This window comes from Lissotriton helveticus, chromosome 12 (assembly GCF_964261635.1).
Source record: "Lissotriton helveticus chromosome 12, aLisHel1.1, whole genome shotgun sequence".
Lineage (NCBI taxonomy): Eukaryota > Metazoa > Chordata > Amphibia > Caudata > Salamandridae > Lissotriton > Lissotriton helveticus.
In genome coordinates this window covers 579533946-579552773 of record NC_136073.1, presented here as the reverse complement: position 1 = coordinate 579552773, position 18828 = coordinate 579533946, and the positions used below count along the sequence as shown (strand labels likewise).

At 46.4% G+C, this 18828-nt stretch overlaps 1 protein-coding gene and 1 long non-coding RNA gene across 2 annotated transcripts in view; one reads left to right on the top strand and one right to left on the bottom strand.

Annotated features, from left to right (window-relative positions):
• Positions 1 to 18828, top strand: part of LOC144798063 (uncharacterized) — a 793010-nt gene that overhangs the window by 628486 nt on the left and 145696 nt on the right. The window lies entirely within an intron of this gene.
• The window catches only part of LOC144799643 (uncharacterized), an 89536-nt gene continuing 70733 nt past the window's right edge, over positions 26 to 18828 (bottom strand). The window contains exons 2-3 of the long non-coding RNA XR_013603852.1: positions 1302 to 3778; positions 26 to 936 (exon numbers count right to left, since the gene is read on the bottom strand). This is a non-coding gene — a long non-coding RNA (uncharacterized LOC144799643). The remainder of the gene's footprint in view (positions 937 to 1301; positions 3779 to 18828) is intronic.

Below are 18828 nucleotides of genomic sequence, written 5' to 3'. Positions count from 1 at the left end.
ACACTGATGCCAGGACAGTCGCTCAGGTTGGGCAGGCTTCGCTGTGAAATCTGTTCGCACAGTTGTGGTGTTATTTCTCTTTTCTCCACCGCCGTTTTGGTGTGGGGATGGGCTTGCCATTCTATTCACTAGATTATGACTATACACAGAGAACCCCTACTACAGAAGGAGTAGTTTCTGTCCTGTCACTCCAGTTCTGTAGTAGGGGTATCTCTGTTATAGTCGTAAGCGCCCACCCTCCTCCCCGGTGGAGAGAGATATTCATGTAAGGAATGCTACAGGTCTGGCGTGTTACGCCTTCAAAAAGAACTGAAAGTAAAAGGGACCTGCTGTGCGTTCTGGGATACTGAGAGAGTTCTGGAAAGTTCTCTTAAAGACACAGTATCCTGTTTTGAGCCACATAATGGCAGCCTATGGGGCTTGTCTGTCCACTCCTTCCTCTCTATCATTCATGAGGGTTTTGCTGGTAAAGGCAAGTTTTCCTATGTGGAGAAATCTGGACAGGCTGTGCTGTTGTGGATTTTTGGTGGAATTTCTAGTAGAAGTACAGGACAGTGTAGCCTGTGGATATAGGCTGCATTATCTGTCTTTAAATTCTCTCTTAAGTGTCTGTGCAGTTCTGCATTCTTTGACAATTTAAGAGATTATTTTTGATTGCTCCGGGGTCCATGCACATGGGCGGCACTATTCACTAGATTATGACTATAACAGATACCCCTACTACAGAACTGGAGTTACAGGACAAACTACTCCTTGCCTCACAATGGCTTCTTTTTTCTGGATATTATGAGAGGATCTCATAATACTTTTGTGGTTTTTATCACCTTGCTTTGAGAATATTCTCTCAATTCTCTATTTTAGTAGTTTTAATCACTGCTTTGTTGGTGTCTGACACTTTTCCATCAATTTTCAAAATTTCATTGCGATTATTCCCTACTTAATTTAATTTAATTTAATTGTGGGTTTATATAGCGCTAGGAATCGACTCCCGGAGGAGTATCTCCACGCTTCGACCGCTGGGGAACCCGTCCTGGCTCACCCTGAGAGATGGTCCCAGATGGGTATCTCTAAGGTGCGACCAAGCATCCCCGGCGATCTGGGGGGGCCGTTGTGAAGATGAGGCAAGCTGATGCCCAGAGTTGCCGCGTGTGGTCTCTGACTAGAGTAGGCACCGAGGCGAGAATTATCGAGTCCGCTGACCCTGGTCCACGACCCTGCCGCGTCGGGAATCGAACCCTGGTCCCGGGCCGTTCTCTGCTTACGGGTCTGCCGCCTCTAACCAGTGAGCCACACTTCTCCACTTGCATCTTGACTCCTTCAGTCTTTCTGAAGAACCCCTCTTCTGGGAGGAAGAAGGCAGTACGTTTTCTACGCTAATTTTGTCGTATGTTTACCATGCTCTCATTTAACAAGAGTATGGATTTTGCAAAGAAATGTAAAAAGTGCCTTTAGAGACTGAGAAGGCATATGGCTTAGAGGAAGGTTGGAAGACCTTGAGCACAAGGTGAAGCAAAACAGAGGCCCCAGAGAGTCCAGGAAATGTAACCCGTCCACTGTGTCCTTCCCCAAGACTCCGACAGCAATATCTATGGAGAGAAAATACCATGAGCGGTCCTCGCTCACACCATTGTCTACTTCCCAAATAGATGTTGAATTTACCAACATCTAAGACTGGGCACAGTTGCCGCTTGAGTTCCTTCAAAACATCCATGGAGCCAGTCCTATGTCAAAGGGGCAACACCATGTTAAAGCACATTCTGGTGTAAGTTTTGGATATCAAGGCAATCGACAACTGAGTCTCCAATACATATCAATAAAGATGTTGAGTACAGTTCGGAACCGTGTCTAATTCTTCGGATTGGGTCCTAGTCCTTGTTGACATTTTCTGGTCGATGGTCACTAACTCTACTGTGACTACACATCTAAGAAACAGCCTTGGAATTCTCAATTGATCTGTTGATTTGACGGAGCAATGATCACATCTAGTAATTTAAGTGGACAAAAGCAAAACCACGTAAAACATTTCCTTACTTTTAGACTTATTGGTTCCACGAAGCACCAGAAGAATTGTGTCCGTACATCGATCTGCCAAGGGCGCAAATGTGTTCAAGCCGCCTCAGATGCTAAATACTGAGTTCCAGCTCTATCTTAGTGTTTCAGCTATGTTAGCCTTCTTTGTCTCTCCCAAAATAATGTCATCCACCCAGTGTTTTCGGAGTGGCTGCTGCAGTTGTGTTGGAACTAGCATGTTTAGCTTGAAAAAAATATAACCATTAATTTTCATCTGTAACCATGCAACTGTCCCCAGTTCATGTATATGGGAGGCCTCTGGCGTGGACTTCATGTCATTGACTACACCACAGAGTCCATTGCACTTCAGCACATATTGCGCTTTACATGCTGTTCCACTGAAAACTGCAGCTATTAAAACAGGACAGACACAATTTTACTTGGGGATGACTACAAAAAGACCACATTTTAATGTTATCCTAAAATGTTAAGCCGTTTGGGTCTCTTGAAAAAAGAAGAACCAGGAGCCTGAGAAGAACCAGCACACTTTGCTCCTAAAAACACTTCTCTAATCATAAATGGGGTTGTGAGATTCCTCTAAAACAAGGGGAAGGGGGGAGGAAGCCTTTTTACTGTTCCAGGTTAAAGGAGGAAGCTCGAATAGGAGCAAGTGCCCTCGCACACCACGAGAGGTGTCATTTGGGCATGCCCCTCGTCGGGCCGGCGCTGCAATGCCTGACGGGCACCCACTAGGAGGCTCTTTGCTGGAGATCTTTTAAATGCTGTATGGTGAAGTGTGGGTTATGCTGTTTATGTAGTGGGGTGACCAGAGGTGGATTAAAATAGATAGTGATGCTTAATATAAGAACATTTTAATAAAAAAGCTCACTACCCTAGTTAAAAGATGTGGTGCTCAATTGGGATACAATGGTCTTAATGAGCAAGGTGTGTAATTTTGTTGTGTAACAAGCTCATAATACAACTAAATTGCGCGCCTCATTAAGACCAGAAGCATGCCCAAATGATGAAGCATGACACCTCTCTGGGTGTGTGCGGGCACTTGCCCCATTCGAGCTTTCTTTTCTGTGATTAAACAATTTGTCAGCCAGAACCAACACAAATATAGCTAGGTGGATCCCCTTTTATCCCAGTAGATTTACTTCATTCAAAACACATTCACTGCTTCTTTGGAAATCAGACTAAACCTAAATAAAAAGCATGACCAAACTGCTCCACAGTCCTCGTTTTTCCAGAACTCCATGCACTGGCCCTGTTTTCCGAAGCTGTTGAGCTGTCTTTTCTGCTCGGTAGCAATGGCTTTTGTTTCACACCTGATACATGATTTAAGGAACTTCCATATTACTCTGGAATCAAAGTTTATTTGGATATGTTAATTAAAACAAGTGCAACCCAGGGTTATTATAATTGCTTAAATGGAGACCCCCGAAAAGGAAACACAATTGTACAATTATAATACTGCAGATTTATAAATAAAACATGTAGCAAAATCAGGATAATGCACATCTAAAATAAAATGCACTTCAGATAGTTTTGGACTTTTTAAAAAGAATGTATAGCTCTCCTCTACGTCATCCGTAACTTTAGTGACTGCACTTACCAGCCTGATAACTTTTACCACGCCAACATCAACTCTAAAACATTCTTGCATCTGCCTGTTGAATTTCTCGATTAGCCCCATGTTGAGCAGCATTCTTATTCCTGGACTCTAGTCTTCTTACATCTCAACACTACTGATGGTTCTGCAAGGCTGTGAGTAAAATAGATGAGTTTAACTGATCTTTGTATAACACTTACTGTGCTGTAAAAATAGTGTGCCTGGGAGCAGCTGTTATGAGCTTTATTTTTTAGAACAGAATTTGTTTTTTTGCAAAGGTACACAATCGGCAGCCATTAATTATAGTAAATCTTCAGCGTGAAGGACTGGACTTTTAACAGTACCAGCGGTGCCAGGGAACAACACCTATAACCTTCATGGGATACCTGTTTCGGCGCACAAACTACAGAGACACGGGACACTTCCTTCGGCGTCAAAGATTCAAGGTTTATTTACTGCAGGGAACACAGAAGTCACGACAAGTACAACACGTGCAACTTGGGGAGACTGCTTCAAATTGGTTCTGTGGATCGCTCCTTTTATACAGAATTTACTCATAGGATAACATGGTACACAAAAGTTTACAACCTGGTTCCCATAATTATCCCCCAGAGGGGTCGCTTTGGTCACTTTGGTACACATAAGGTCCGGAACATAAGTGCGGAAACATTTGGCGGTTCCCAACTGTAAAAACCCATCTTCCCAACATTAGTGAATTCCAATCGGCAGTAAAACAGATCGAAAATAGGGACAAAGACAGGTGCAGAGGAAGATGGAGACAGTGGGGAGATCGAAAAGGGTGTAAAAGGGGAGGTATCGGGAAACACGAGATACAGGCATCAAAGGGACATGCCTAATGAGATGCACGGCTGAGACAATAAACCGGCACGGCAAGATGAGCCTCGAGCGGGGCCATCTGCCTTACAGTATCATCCCCCTCATCGTAAAAGATATTTACAAAGAACATGTGTCTTCCACAAATATCTTGAGTCCCAGGGTAACGAAGCGGACAGTGTCCGTTCGCTGGCTACTTGAGGGCAAGAGACAAAATGGATGCCGTATCTAAGATGGAACCCGTGGGTACAGATGAAAAACCCACATATTAAACGAACGGTTTAAGTTAGCACAGCGAAACTGCGCACACTTACTAAACTCCTCATTTGCGGTTCTTAGATACCAGACTCGACCATATTCGTGCGAGTCGAAAACATCACTTACAATTGTCACGGAACCTCAAGCGTGTCAGGCAGAAATCTTCTATAACAAAGGCAGAGTGGTACATCTGTAAATACATTGAGCCACTTATTTATTGTGTGTAGAGTGATTGGTCATAGTAGTTTTGTCATATGCTCTAATGATGGCAGTGGGGTGGGCATTGCCTACGTATGTTAAGGAAATGTTCCAAACAGCCGCCACAAATCGTCCTATGTTTGGGCGACCAGTTGCTTGATATATTGCTTTATAATGGATACTTCTAACTGCAGATTCTTTAATTTAGAATGTTCACTGGTGACACGCGTGATCTAGACATTTTCAAATGATAGCTCCTGTATTCCAACTGGTGCCATCTGACTCCTCTACGGCATAGGCCCACCCCAAAATTGACTGAACAGAGACTAATATAGGTGACACCTTTGCCCACAGACGTAATTTCCTTACTTTCTGCACACTTTGATGCAGATCTGGAGCTCTCCTCCCAACTTGGTCAGCCTTCCAACGGTTTCATATTCCAGGAAACATTTCGGCAGACCATGCAACTATTCTAAGAGCGGTCAATCGATCCCTGGTCAAGGGTGCCATTGAGAGCTGCAGAGTCCAGACTATGCAAAATGTGTTACTTTTGCACCTTTTTTGGGCCCAAGAAGGATGGAGGACTTGGACCCATCTTTGACTTGCAACCCCTGAAGGCCTTTTTACGGAAGGACAAATTCGAAATGTTCACTCGGTTTCCTTCTGCGCCCCGTCCATCTCCTTGTGTTTGCTTTGTTCGCCCTAAGTTGGCAGGGTATGTCCTGACGTGGGTCCCTTGCTCACTTTGCCACTGGATTCAAGCTAGCCTGGCTGATGAGGGGTGTTGCACCCGAAACCGGTCCCATGATGCTTGTTTCCGGTCCAGGGAAGACCTGGCTTGGCAGTACGGGCAGGACTGTTCCCATGAGAGACAGGGTCTAGACTAATGCCAGTTTAGGATTTCATTAAAAATGCACTCAGAATGCATCTTAGAAATGCCCCCTGAAAAAACAACCTAACTCGTGTCCTGGCTTAGTGTCTGTTTGCCAGCAGCCACCACCAGACATGTTTCTGGACCCCTAGATTAGGAGCCTGCCACTCTCTGGATCATGAAACAAAGCACATCCTGGGATGAGGTGCCAAGCCTCCTTCCACAGGATGGGCAGGATCCACTAAGGGGACGCTTCAAAGGCTTGCCACCTTTGTGAGCTACCCCTGCCATTTGCTGCTTCCAGCACTTAGACCCCACTGCTTCCCCACTTTGGGAGGTAGAATCGTCGGGAAAACTAAGTTAGGAGGTAAGGTGTGCTCACCCTTGCCAAATCCACCCCTCTGGTGGGGGAGGAGAGGTGAAGCACAACACTCAGTCCCCACCATCTTGCAGATGGGGATACCCAGCCAACCAGAGTGAGGCTTATGCCCCCCTCCCACTGGAGGGTGGCATAATAAGGGTGTACCCACCCCAAAAAAGGGACCTATTGGCCCCAACCTGTACCTACCTGTAACGCCCCTAAGTTTAGTATTTAGAGGCAACCCCGAACCCTGCCTTCTCAGATGAGAAGAAACCAGGAGGACTGAAGAGCCGTGCTGAAGAGGAGGACCCAAACTGACTTGGCCCCAGACCTACTAGCCTGTCCCAACCTCGATAGATTACAGCAAAATACTAGCCAGCAGCCCCCAAGAACCCAGAGGACCTGCCCTGCCTTCCCAAACCAGACCTTGTCCCCTGTGAGCACCGAATTTACTCACCCACTGACTGACTCCAGCCAAATGCGCAAGTCTGCAACCGACACCCACGGCCTGAGTTAGAGTGGCCCAACACCACGAGGAGTTCTCCCCGTCGATCCTGGCCTGGGATCTGTTGATCCCTGACCTGCCTCAAGTCTCCAACTATGAAAGAAAGCAGCTGGTATGCACTCAGTAGTCAAGTCTCCAACTGACACCTGCAGCCCCTTTCTGGAGGATCTCCCCCAACCGCTACCGGAGCTGGTAAGAGAAGCCTGATGCCAAGAGACCCCTGCATCGGACGTCCCACGGCCTTCGGTTGCCCAACCAACAGTGTCCCAGCATCCCAACTTACCTCTCCAACCGTTGGTCGCCTCCAGAAGATCTTCGCCACCGAGCCTGCAGTGTTTGTTGCAACCGGAGAATCCCCATTTAAACCAAAAGGGCAACTGTTGCCAAAACAGCACCCTGCACCCAGCCACCTCTGCCCCGCTGTGGTTGCAACTTGTGAGCTAACTCGGTTCACCCTTTGTCCTCAGCCCAAGTCCAGGAGCTTCGCTCACACAAACTTTTGGCCTTTTCGTGAGCAGCCAACAACCAGAGGCCCCCTATCCCCCAATGGGTAACATTGGGCCTCAGCACTCTGCACCCGGCTGCCCTAGTGCTGCTAAAGGTGTTTCAACATTGACTCCTTGACTCTGGGGGAACCCTGGTTCTAACCCCAGAACACGGTTTTCTCCCATAGGACTGCATTGCCTGCTTTTCTGTGAAAAATCTTTTAAGTGTGGAGTTGGTTAGTATGAAAACCCTAAGAAGCGGCATGTGTAAGAACTGAATTACTTACCTTTTTCCTAGGAAATGTCCCAGTGTGACATCTAGGCATATCACACTGATTAGCAAAAGTGACTTCAAAAGTAATCCAAGGAGTAATGTACACAGTAATCTGCAAATTAGCTGAAAAGTAATTTTGACTGACTTACCTGTAAATCAACCAACTGCATTTCATCCTGCATTAAACTGATTCACTGCATAAGTCTTGCAAAGTATTATCCACTTACATGTACCAGGCCTGGCTTGGTTCTAAAAATACAACTAAATAATAATTTTATACAAACAAATTAGTATGAGTTCAGTCTTTGAGTGTGAGACATTTCTTGCCCGAGTGTGTACAATAAATGCTTAACACTACCCTCTGATAAAGCCTTATTGCTTGCCCACACTACCACAAATAGAGTAAGGTATTATCTACTTTTACCTCTGCCTACCTTTGGGGTTCCACTGGACTCTGTGCACACTATACTTTAGTATAGTATATACAGAGCCAGCTTCCTACAATCCATCTTCATCTTAAGCTATGCGGCTGGATTTTCAATTTAGATTGCTACATGTTCTGGTTTCTGCCTCCAAACGGTTCAATTGGCCCACATCCACCATTGTCCCATTAGACCTGATGCCTCTCATAAATTTCTAATATATAATACATTAATTTGCCTCGCTCCCTTCCACGGGGAGGGGGAGTGTGGGGTAATCTGAGGAAGAGGAGCATTTCATTTAAGTATAAGGATACAGGTACTCAGTCAGCACCCCAGTGTAAGCCCTGCACCAATGCGACTTGTCGCATCCAGTCTGCCAGAGGTTCAATCACCAGGGCAAATAATAAAAGGGAAAGAAGGCAGTCCTGCCTGGTGCATCTCTATAGCAAAGGGGTCAGATAGGACTCCCTTAACCCGTACCCTAGCTTCCATACAAGAGTTGAGCAAATGTAATAAATATTGCCCAAATGAAGAACGTGACATGGAAAACGTGGGTTTAAATCTAAGTCTTTTTATTAAATAGTCTAGTATTAATGCACTGTGGTCTGGGAGCAATGTCTCATGACTCTCCTTGACATAAAGCCCCTTTGGTCAGGGTATTTTATATTCTTAATGAATCAACTGTCTATTTGCCATTACTTTGGCAAGTTTTCCAGTATAGCTGTCATGTACTTGAAAGTAAGCCACTATTCTCGATCCAGGATTTCTGTAACTGCCTTAAATCGATCTACCAGATTCAATTTATCCTATGTTTTGAGTCCTCAATATTCCAATTTGTATCCATTCCAGGTATCCACGTTCTTCATAACTTGTGAGGTTGTCGACAAATGCCCCAATTATAATCTATGCAAGTGCATTCTTGGGTGTTTAAATCTTTATCGCTGATGGGATACTAGGCAGGTAAACATTTACCATTGATACTTTAAATTATTTATCATAGCCTATAAAAATAAAAAATACCCTTCTAGAGATGTAGGAGGGTATTTTGTCATCGTGACCTTTTGAAAATTTACTCCACGTTTTTGAAATGGTACGGATAGCTCTCATATTAGAGGGTGCACATCTCGTAATCTCCCCTCTTTTCAGATTCAGTATCACTCATGTGGATTGCCTTGAGTAAAGCCATCTTGGATGGGTTTGTTTTCAAATAGGGAAACATTTACTTTCTTTTAACAAGGTTATAAAACCTGTGCATCTTTTAGCTCACTACATATAATCTGACTCTCCCCATGTGTTGACATGTACCAATATGTCTAACTAGCCAAATAAAGAAAAATCTTATTTGTTTTTTCCAGACACACTATATATTTGTAGCTAGATAGTCTCTCCCTGACAGATTGACATGGTCCTGTTACAAACCAATCCTAAATTAATGACAAAAAGGCTTTTCAATTTTCGCTAAAATGAAGTTTTTCTTTCCCAATATATCTGCAACCACAGAAAGAACACTCCACAATCTCTGTACACAGAGGCTTACAGTTCTACATAAACAGGGCCAAGAATATCAAACCTCTTTAGCTGTTTGTCTCTTTTAGACACCCAGGAATTGGGTCATCCATTCATGAAACTGGGCCTAGTGAGTTGGTTAGTTTTCCTGTATCACCTTTAGCCGCTGGAAGTGCAATCATTGGTTAAGTGGCTGCTCACTCCACAAGAAACCTCTCACAGTGGTGTTGTACACCGGAGTGCCATGTAATGGAGAAGACACATTCTTAATCTTACTAGTTCTCCAGCATTACTATATGTAGGTTTACAAGCAACCCTCCATCCTTTTCAATGAGAGGAACACATGTTCCTAATCTACCATCACTGGCAGTAAAGTTTTAAACACTTTCACTTCATTCATTTTAGTTTGGGCAGATTTGTAATCCATGAAATGTACTGATAAATGTTTGATTTGTCTGTGGCCATTATAGTATTATGAACTTCTGTTAAAATAATCGGAATTTCCAGCCTGACCCCCAGGACTTATTGATGAAACCAGTGTTTATTTATACAATTCATTTTTCATTTTGCACAGTTCATGAATTCTGTAGTAGTCAGCCAGGTTCTTGACTTGGGATTAGAACATACATTTGACAAGATTGCCATTGCTGTTGAAGTCCTTGTTTGGTCTGAGACCCCTTCAGTATACGTTTAAAACCACTGCACCCCCACACACTCTTTAGATATACAAAATTCCTGGAGAAGACTAGCTTAGCCAGAATCATGTGCCAATTCATGTTTTTTAGCTTAAATTTGATTTTGAATCCATTTATTAAACACAAATTGAAGATGGCAAGAACAATGTACTGAATGTTCAGTGTATGAAGATGCCATACTGCACTTTCAATCTTCAGCTGATTAAGAACAAACATATAATCATCTTGCGACACTGCAGATCAATTACTGTAGCTTGGTCCTATGTGTAGAACTTTATATGTTCTTTCTGGTTGTGTCCAAACTACTTTCTCTGACATCTTGAACCAGGTATCCAATATCTAGGGTGTCTCCCTTTTTTTATCCTGTGGTACCAATTAGTGCAGCTATACTCCCATAAAATCGTTGGGGCTACTGTCCCTATCGCAATGTACACATCTCTATTAGGTCAACACCCTACAACTCAGCAAATATTCCTAAGATTTGGTGGACTCTCAAGGAGAAAAAAATCTCTAGTATATAAGTTTGTTTGCTTTTAAAATCCTTAGAGTCCATGCTACTAAGTGCTGTAGGAAAGTGCCCATTTTTGACATGGTCATTGTTAGACATGGGATCCCTGGTTGGCTGAGGTAGGTACCTTAGGCCAAATAGGGACCCGCGGTTCCACGTCTGGGAACGGAAGGTCATCTTCTTAGATAAAGCAAAACCAAAGGAAATGATGGACGGAGCGTTGAAAATACAAGCACTGCCCCCCCCCCCCCGTCAACTGATCTGGGTTTAATCCATCACCATTCTTTAGCCCACTCTGCCACCCCAGTTCAGACATGGCCATATGCAAATCAGTCTGACCCTGTGCCTCATGGGAACAGTCCAGTCCGAACTGCCAAGTCATGCCTTCCCTGGACCGGAAACAAGCTCCCAGGACCGGTTTCTGGCATTGCAGCTGTCTTCAGCCGGGCTCGTGTGCTGGGAAGTTTTAAAGAAATTATTTTGGAATAAAGATTATCAAGACTGCTACATGCCTTGGATCTCTATATTTTGATGATTATTATTGTTACTGATGTTATTCCTATCGGGGTTGAATGGGTGATACCTATACCCATTGATTGTAAAGTATATTGGCTGACTTAATAGGGACTATAGGTGTGCTGTCCGAGCCCTTCCTTTTGTGTTTTTATAAAAAAAGATATACAACAAGACCACACAATATAAATCCAACATATGAATGTGTACTATCTCTCCTAGTCAGTTGTTAGGCCATCCAGCCCTTGTAAGTTCTGGCGGTATTAATGGGCACTTCTAAACATTCTCCTGTAATCCTAATGTTATACAGTTCGTTATACATTGTTACATTGCAATAGTGACTGATTCTAGTAAGGCGCAACACAGCAATCCTACACTCTGCAATGTAAAATGAATGCAATGCATAACGCAACAATCAGGCACTTTGCAAGGTAAAAATAATGCAATGAGTAATCCAACCACCAGCTACTTCGTTATGCAGAAATAAGGCCATGCGTAATACATTAATCAGGTAGTATGTTATGCAAAAAGAATGCAATGAGTCCTACGACAATCGGGTAGTTCGTTATGCAGAAATGGAATAATGCGTAATACACTCAGACACCGATCCCTGTGCCTTAGGCGGTCTCTCCCCTACTCCTTCTGACTTGCAGTCAACCCCCCCAACACACGTATGGTGTAATCAAAAAGTGCAGCTCCACACTCGGCTCTGGACTACCATTCCCTTGGCAATACGGGCCGCGATACGAGCCGAAGCAGAGATCGCGCTGCTGGAATGAGAGGCCGAGAGCGTCTCCCTCCGCGCCCCTCCTCAGGAACCGACACGTTACCTGGGGGGCGCGAACTCACTCTCCTCGTCCAGCACCTGGGCCTCCAATGCCTTGTGAATTGACAACTGTGGTCTTGGGCCGGCGGCTCTGCTCCTCCGGGGCTGCCGGCCCGGGCCGCTACGATTACAAAGATCTCAGGCTGCCACAGGTCACACGCACACAGCGTCGCTGAGACTTCCATAAGCTTCGGGTGCATGATCACCGGGCACTCCACACGAAGGTGCCAGGCTGCACAGAGAAAAACTAAAGAAAGGCCAAAACTGAACCTGTTATTAAACGTCTTGAAAAAAGTACCTCTATGAATGAAACATATTGGTCCGTGTTTTACTAACGTCACTAGTTGTTTATTTATTTAACACTAGTTATGCATTTTATTTTTGATCTTTTTTTAACACTTTTTTGCATGTACGAACATTTTACAAAAATCAACAAAACTTATGAATTTACATATTTACACATATCATCCCAAAGTGCTCCTGAGCACAAAGACGCTACTCCTGGAGGAAAGTTCAACAGAACCTTTATTTGAAAACCGGCACAGCCTTTCCTGATTTGTTTAGTCAATCCCTGACGCGTTTCGGTGAAGAATCACCTTAATCATAGGGTGGGGCCTGAACAATCCTGGAACACCCTGCAACCCATTTTCTCCCTTTGCGTGCACTCCCCAGTGAGTTGCATGCTGGGTGTTGCAGTAGCCACTGTACTTCCCTCTCAGTGGAGGCCATGTGATTTGTCCATTAATTTAAAAATTCCCCGATATTTGCACAAAGTTTAAAGCCCTCCAGTGGGCCTCGGGAAAAGTTGTCCGGTTTAAGTATGCAATTTCCTCCGTGCTGCTGTCAGGCTGCCATTCCATTACAGCCACGCAGACCTGTGATCTTTTTTGCCAGGCGGTGCAATCTTTCACGGCCGGAGCCGCCGTGTATTAACATCATCCCAAAGTGCTCCTGAGCACAAAGACGCTACTCCTGGAGGAAAGTTCAACAGAACCTTTATTTGAAAACCGGCACAGCCTTTCCTGATTTGTTTAGTCAATCCCTGACGCGTTTCGGTGAAGAATCACCTTAATCATAGGGTGGGGCCTGAACAATCCGGTCACGTGATCGGGAGGAGCGATCTCTGTTTTTTTTTGAAAAAACTTTAAAAACGTAATCGCCGAGACAATGAAAGATTATGACACAGTGTGAATCATAGTTTCTAAACAGAACTAAAGGAGTGACTCAGGAATATGTTTTAAATATTTCTGACATTTCATTTAGGCCGGAGATGGCAGTGTCGTATTTCATTATAAGCAGAGCTTCTCTCTGGCTTAGTCTTGCCTCAATGTCTCCCCCTCTTAAATCATTCTCGATTTTAGAAATGACAGTCCATTTTAATTCGTCTTCTTGATGTTGTTTCGTCTGCCAATGTAAGACAAGAGGTGCATTTTGCGTCTGAGTCCTTAAACGCGATTTGTGCTGCGTGATTCGTTGTCGGACTTCCTGAGTAGTTTTGCCAATGTAAAGTTTCGGGCAAGGGCAAATGATTCCATAAATGATGTTTTTAGTTTGACAATTAGTGAAAGTTTCATGCTTCCAATGGATACCATTAAACGTGAAAAGAGATCCTTCGATGGTTTGTGCGCAACAAGTACAATTGCCACATTTATGATGGCCGACCACTGGAGGTAAACCTAACATCCCTCTCAATGATGGTTTGGGAGTGGTGGGTAGCGCTGCCCTAACAATGTGATTGGCCACACTCTTTTCCTTCCTAAATGCGAAAAGAGGGGGTGTGGAAAAATCATTGTGAAGATGCTTCACTAGATGCCAGTTTTGCATCACCAGTTTGCGTAATTGGTGTGTCTGAGGTCCAAATGTTGTTACGCACACGTCCTGCATTGGTCATGCCGTGTTTTCTTTTTAAGCAGTGTTTCTCTAGGGACCCACCAAGCCCTTTTCATAGAGTTTTTCAATTTTTTTTTCGTATAGCCTCTTAAGCTTAATCCTTCTGACAATTCATTGGCATGGCGAAAAAACTCCTCTTTGTTAGAGCAATTCCGCCTTATTCTCAAATATTGGCCGAATGGCAAATTTTGTCTGAGGCTTCTTGGGTGATGGCTGGAAAAATGAAGTGCTTTGTTCCGATCTGTCGGTTTACGGAAAAGTGTGGTACCAAGTGTTCCATCTACCGCGAAAACTGGCACGTCCAAAAAGGTAATCTGATTGTTAGAGGAGTTGAAACTGAATTGAATATCCACCATCCTTTGGTTTATCCAAATCATGAATTCATTCAGCTGCTCATTTGTGCCTGACCAGATCATAAATACATCATCGATGTATCTTAGATATTTTAAAATGTACTGAGAATAAGGGTTGGCATTGTAAATGAATTTCTCCTCATACAGTCCCATAAACAGGATGGCTAATTCTGGGGCAAATGGGCAGCCCATCGCCACTCCTTTGACCTGATAGAAAAAATGTTCATCAAAATGGAAATAATTTTTAGTCAAAGCAAATTTAGCCAATTGAACTAAAAATGTAGTAGGGAATCTGACTGGCTGTTCTCTTTTATTCAAAAAATGAATGATTGTTTCCAACGCTAGATCCTGTGGAATCTGTGTATATAGAGACACTACGTCCATTGTCACCAATAATTGGTTGGTGGAATCAAATTGAATAGATGAAATATGATTGAGAAAAGCTGTTGTGTTCTTCAAGTGAGCTGGTATGTCATCTATGAATGGTTTCAGAAAAAAATCAATATATTTTGAAATAGGTTCAATCAATGATGAACAGCCTGAAATGATAGGTCGACCCGGTGGGTTAACCTCGTCCTTGTGCATCTTTGGGAGGACATACATCATTGGAATCCTTGGATGTTTATTCTGGAGGAAAATAAATTCCTTCGATCCCAATATGCCTAAATCATGTCCTTCTTGAAGGACGCCAAATAATTCCATTTGTAGATCTCGAGTTGGATCTTTATTAATCTTTTTATAACATTGTGGATCGTCAAGTTGACGATAGACTTCCTTTTTGTAGTTAACATCCCAAAGCACTATAGCTCCACAGAGATCACGCGCACAGCGTCGCTGAGACTCCCTTAAACTCCGGGTGCACGTTAACCAGGCAAATCCTCGCGAAGGTTTCACAGTGCACAAAGCACACGTACACAGCGTGGATGACGCACTTGGATTCCGGTCCACGCGATGAGGCAAATCCTCACGAAGGTCTCGAGCTGCACAAAGCATATGCACACCACGTCTGAGAATTGCTTGGATTCCGGTGCACACAATAACTGGACAATCCTCACAAAGGTTCAGGCTGCAAAAAGCACATGCACACCACGTCACTGATCCTTGCTTAGCCTCCAAGTGCCCACGATCACAGGGCATACCTTACAAGGGTCTCAGGCTGCAACAAGCACGCACACACAGCGCCGCTAAGACTCTCCTGGAAACGTTTGTGTTCCTATGTTTCCGCAACAGCTCACCTCGGGCTCTTGGGGATAAGTTACTTCAAGGCACAGCAAAGTCCTTTCAAGCAGGGGGACACAGCACACAGCAAAGTCCCTTTAGCCTTTCCTTGGTTAAAACCGCAAACTGCAGGCCAACCCCAGAACACACAACAAGGGTCAGTCCTGTCCTTCAGTCTCTTCAGTTTCTTCCTTGGCAAAGGTTCCTCTTGACCGCAAAGTAGCTCCAGCCTTGTTCAATCTTGATCAAGCCATTCCCCAAAGTTCAGGGGCTACAGCTCTCCTAGTTATACCCCTCAATGGCTTTGAAGTCTTTGTGTTCAGGGGACACTGACCCCTTTTCAAACCAGCTCTGGGCGCCTCCCTGCCAGTGACACCTTCTTCCTTTGATTAGTGGGGGTCTGGATTCTTAATCACTCAGCAGGAGATGGGACAATTGTTTTATAGCAGCAACCCAGGCCTCTTCACCGCTAGGGGCTCCTCCTCCCCCTACACTCCAGATGCAGGTCAGCCTGTGGCTGTCTCACCTCTTCCCCTGGGTCAAAACATTCCCCAGATCATATCGCTTTCAAATCCAGACAGTCAATCCACAACCAGGCAGACACACAAAAAAAAACAGCCACTTCTACAATGCAAAAACCACCTTCATAAAAAGATGTTTTTACATTGTGAGTTCAGGCATACTAAACTTCACCTTTTCATCTTAAGCCTTTAGGAAGATAGGCTGGAAAACATATTACACAGCCTTCCCATTCTATCCTATGGGCAAGATGGCCTTTGAACAGTGAAAAACGAAATCGAGATTATTTCACTGTCAGGACATGGTACACAACTTAGTACAAGTCCTACCTTTCACATGCACTGCACCCTACCCAGGGGGTACCCTGGACCTACCATATGGGTGTCTGATGTGCATATAAAGGGAAGGGTAATGTCTGGCAAGTGGGCGCACTTGTCAGAACAACATGGCAGTTTAACAAACTGCTCGCAGGCACTGCAATGGCAGGCCTAAGTTCCCTTATATGATAGACTACTAGCCGCAGATTCCTTCACGTAGAATTATCCCCAGGCATGAGACTGGATCCGGAAAATCTTTTGCCACAGCATCCCTGCGCGCCGGGGAGGGACGGCACCACGTGACTCCGCCCCTGAGTTGTCCGCGCACATGACGTCAGCGAGGTCACATAAGTCCCACCCCGGCGCGCCTACGTCAGTTTTTTCCTTTTCCACATGCAACGTGGATCCGGATCGTGCCGTGGGCCTGTTTAGTCCTTTCCCTTTACGCTATTGCATGTGTGTGGGGACAGTGTGTGAAATCCTTCGGGCTTTAAGACGTGCTTGTCTTGTGGAAGCCTGATGTCGGCGACCGATCCTCGCCTCATCTGCATGTGGTGTTTGGGGGAACACCACGACTCCACTGATTGTGAGGCGTGCCAGCAGATGAAACCGAAGTCCCAGGGGGAGAGCCAGATGAAACTTCTTTCAGCCCTCATATCCAGGTTGGCGTCATCACCCGGCCCCTGCGGAGGGTTCTTGAACCCGCTACTTCCCTCATCGACATCGTCCCTCTGAGGTCACAGGAGCGTCGGTCACCTGTCGGTAAGTGTCGCAGTTTGTCCCCAAGGGTCGGTTCCTGCCCTGTCAGGGCACGGGCTCTCCGCGGGTGGTGCGGCCCGCGTGTCGTCCCCCTATCCGCTGTTTCCCGGTGTGGGGGTCACTAGAGCCCAGATGGAGACATATGCGGTGGCTTTGCAGGCCTCGCTAGCTTCTCCTCCTCCCCCTTCCCCTCCTGGGACATAGCAGATCCCTTGTGGTGTGCAGGGCCCTCCGTGGCGTCGCCGGCGACTCTGGCGCCGACTGGCTCGGATCTAGGTCCAGAGGATGTGGTGCCGTTGAGGTGCGGCCCTTCGGGGGTCCCTCCTTCGGATCACGGCGCCTCTGCTCCACCGCAAACTCCCGCGGGTGTTCCTGTGGTGTCGCGGGAGGTTGCCGGGGCTCAGGACGCACCCCCAAGCCCTTCTCTGTCCTCTGGCCAGGCGGCAATCTTGTCTGAGGCAGAGGTGACGCCGCTTCAGCGCCGGCAGATGCTGGCCCTGGCTGCGCCACAGGGGTCGGCGGAGGGCCCCTCTCGTCCCGTCACGGGTCGAGGCTGGCGGGGGACTCCTCGTCCCTCCACGAAGGCAGCTGCCTCATCAGAGGTCAGGTCGGCACCTTTCCGGCACCTTTCCGGCACCGCTCCTTCACCGCCCTGGCCCAGCCCCGGTCTCCTGCGCCGAGCGCTGTGGCAGAGGTCGTTCCGGCATCGGACGATGAAGTCCTGCCTCAGATTGGGGACTCTACGGCGCCAGGACGGAGTTGGGTCGTTGACTCGTCCTCGCACTACTCTTCTCCAGAGGTTCGACGCTTGTTGTTGTCATCCCCTCCAGAGACGGGCAAACACGTCGTGGCTTTTTCCTCTGCGTCGTCTAAAGGCAGCTCCACGCCATCGCCGCGGTCTTCGTCAGAGGAGCTGCTGGTCCCTCAGTCCTCTGTCCCTCTTCCTTCTTTCCGGACCTGGCCCTTCCTTCCCTCCCTCTGGTTGGCTTGGGGGATGGTCCCCTTAGCTTGCAGCCGTCTCCTCCCAAGGAGCTGCTTTACCCTCTGCGGGGCCCTACGGGGGCGGGTGCAGCCTTCGCTCGGGCGGTTTCAACAGCTGTGGGAATTTTGCGCATGGGTGATCCAGCTACCCTTTTCCCCGTAGATTATTTTCTGGAGGTTCTCCATCAGTGCTCTGGTGGTAGGGAGCTGCTGCTTCCTTCGAGGGTTTACTCCATTCTTCTCACTTGGGACCGTCCCGCCACGGGGAACCCGGTGCCCCAACACCCTCTGCACCGCCACCATCCGGCGCCGCTTGATCAGGCGTGTCTTTCCCTCTAACCCTCTACCAGGGGCCCCCTCTTGCAGAATGCCTTTCCCTCTCAGCTGTCGCTGTTGTCTCCCCCGTCACGGGAGGCCCGCTGGCTGGACTCCTGGGGGCGCAATATGTTCCCCTCCACCAGTGCGGCTCTGCAGGCCCTTAACACGCTGTGTGTCTTGGCCAGGGCCACTTCTTGTTTGTGGTACTCTGCGGAGTCCCTTGTGAATGCCGCTTCTCAGGACGGTGCTTGTGTTCTGAGGCAGCATGTGTTAGATGGCCGGGAGCTGCCAGCGTTTATTCTTCGCTCCGCTCTGGACATCTCGGAGGTGCTGGGTCGTGCAATGGCTTCTTCGGTTCGAGACAGTGTGTTACCGGAGAATGTTTGGAAATGGCTGGTGGACCTTTCCTTCGATGGTGCTCTGTTCCACGCCCCTGCAGACTTGGCCATTCAGAGGTTCTTGGCGGAGCTTAATCCTCCTCCTTCTCCCCCCTCAGTGACTTGTGACTTGATCTGGTTCTTGGAGGTGTTCTTCCGTTGTGGCGGGTTTGCCCCAGTTGTGTGTCCTGTGTGCTTCATGGCCACTCGAGTCC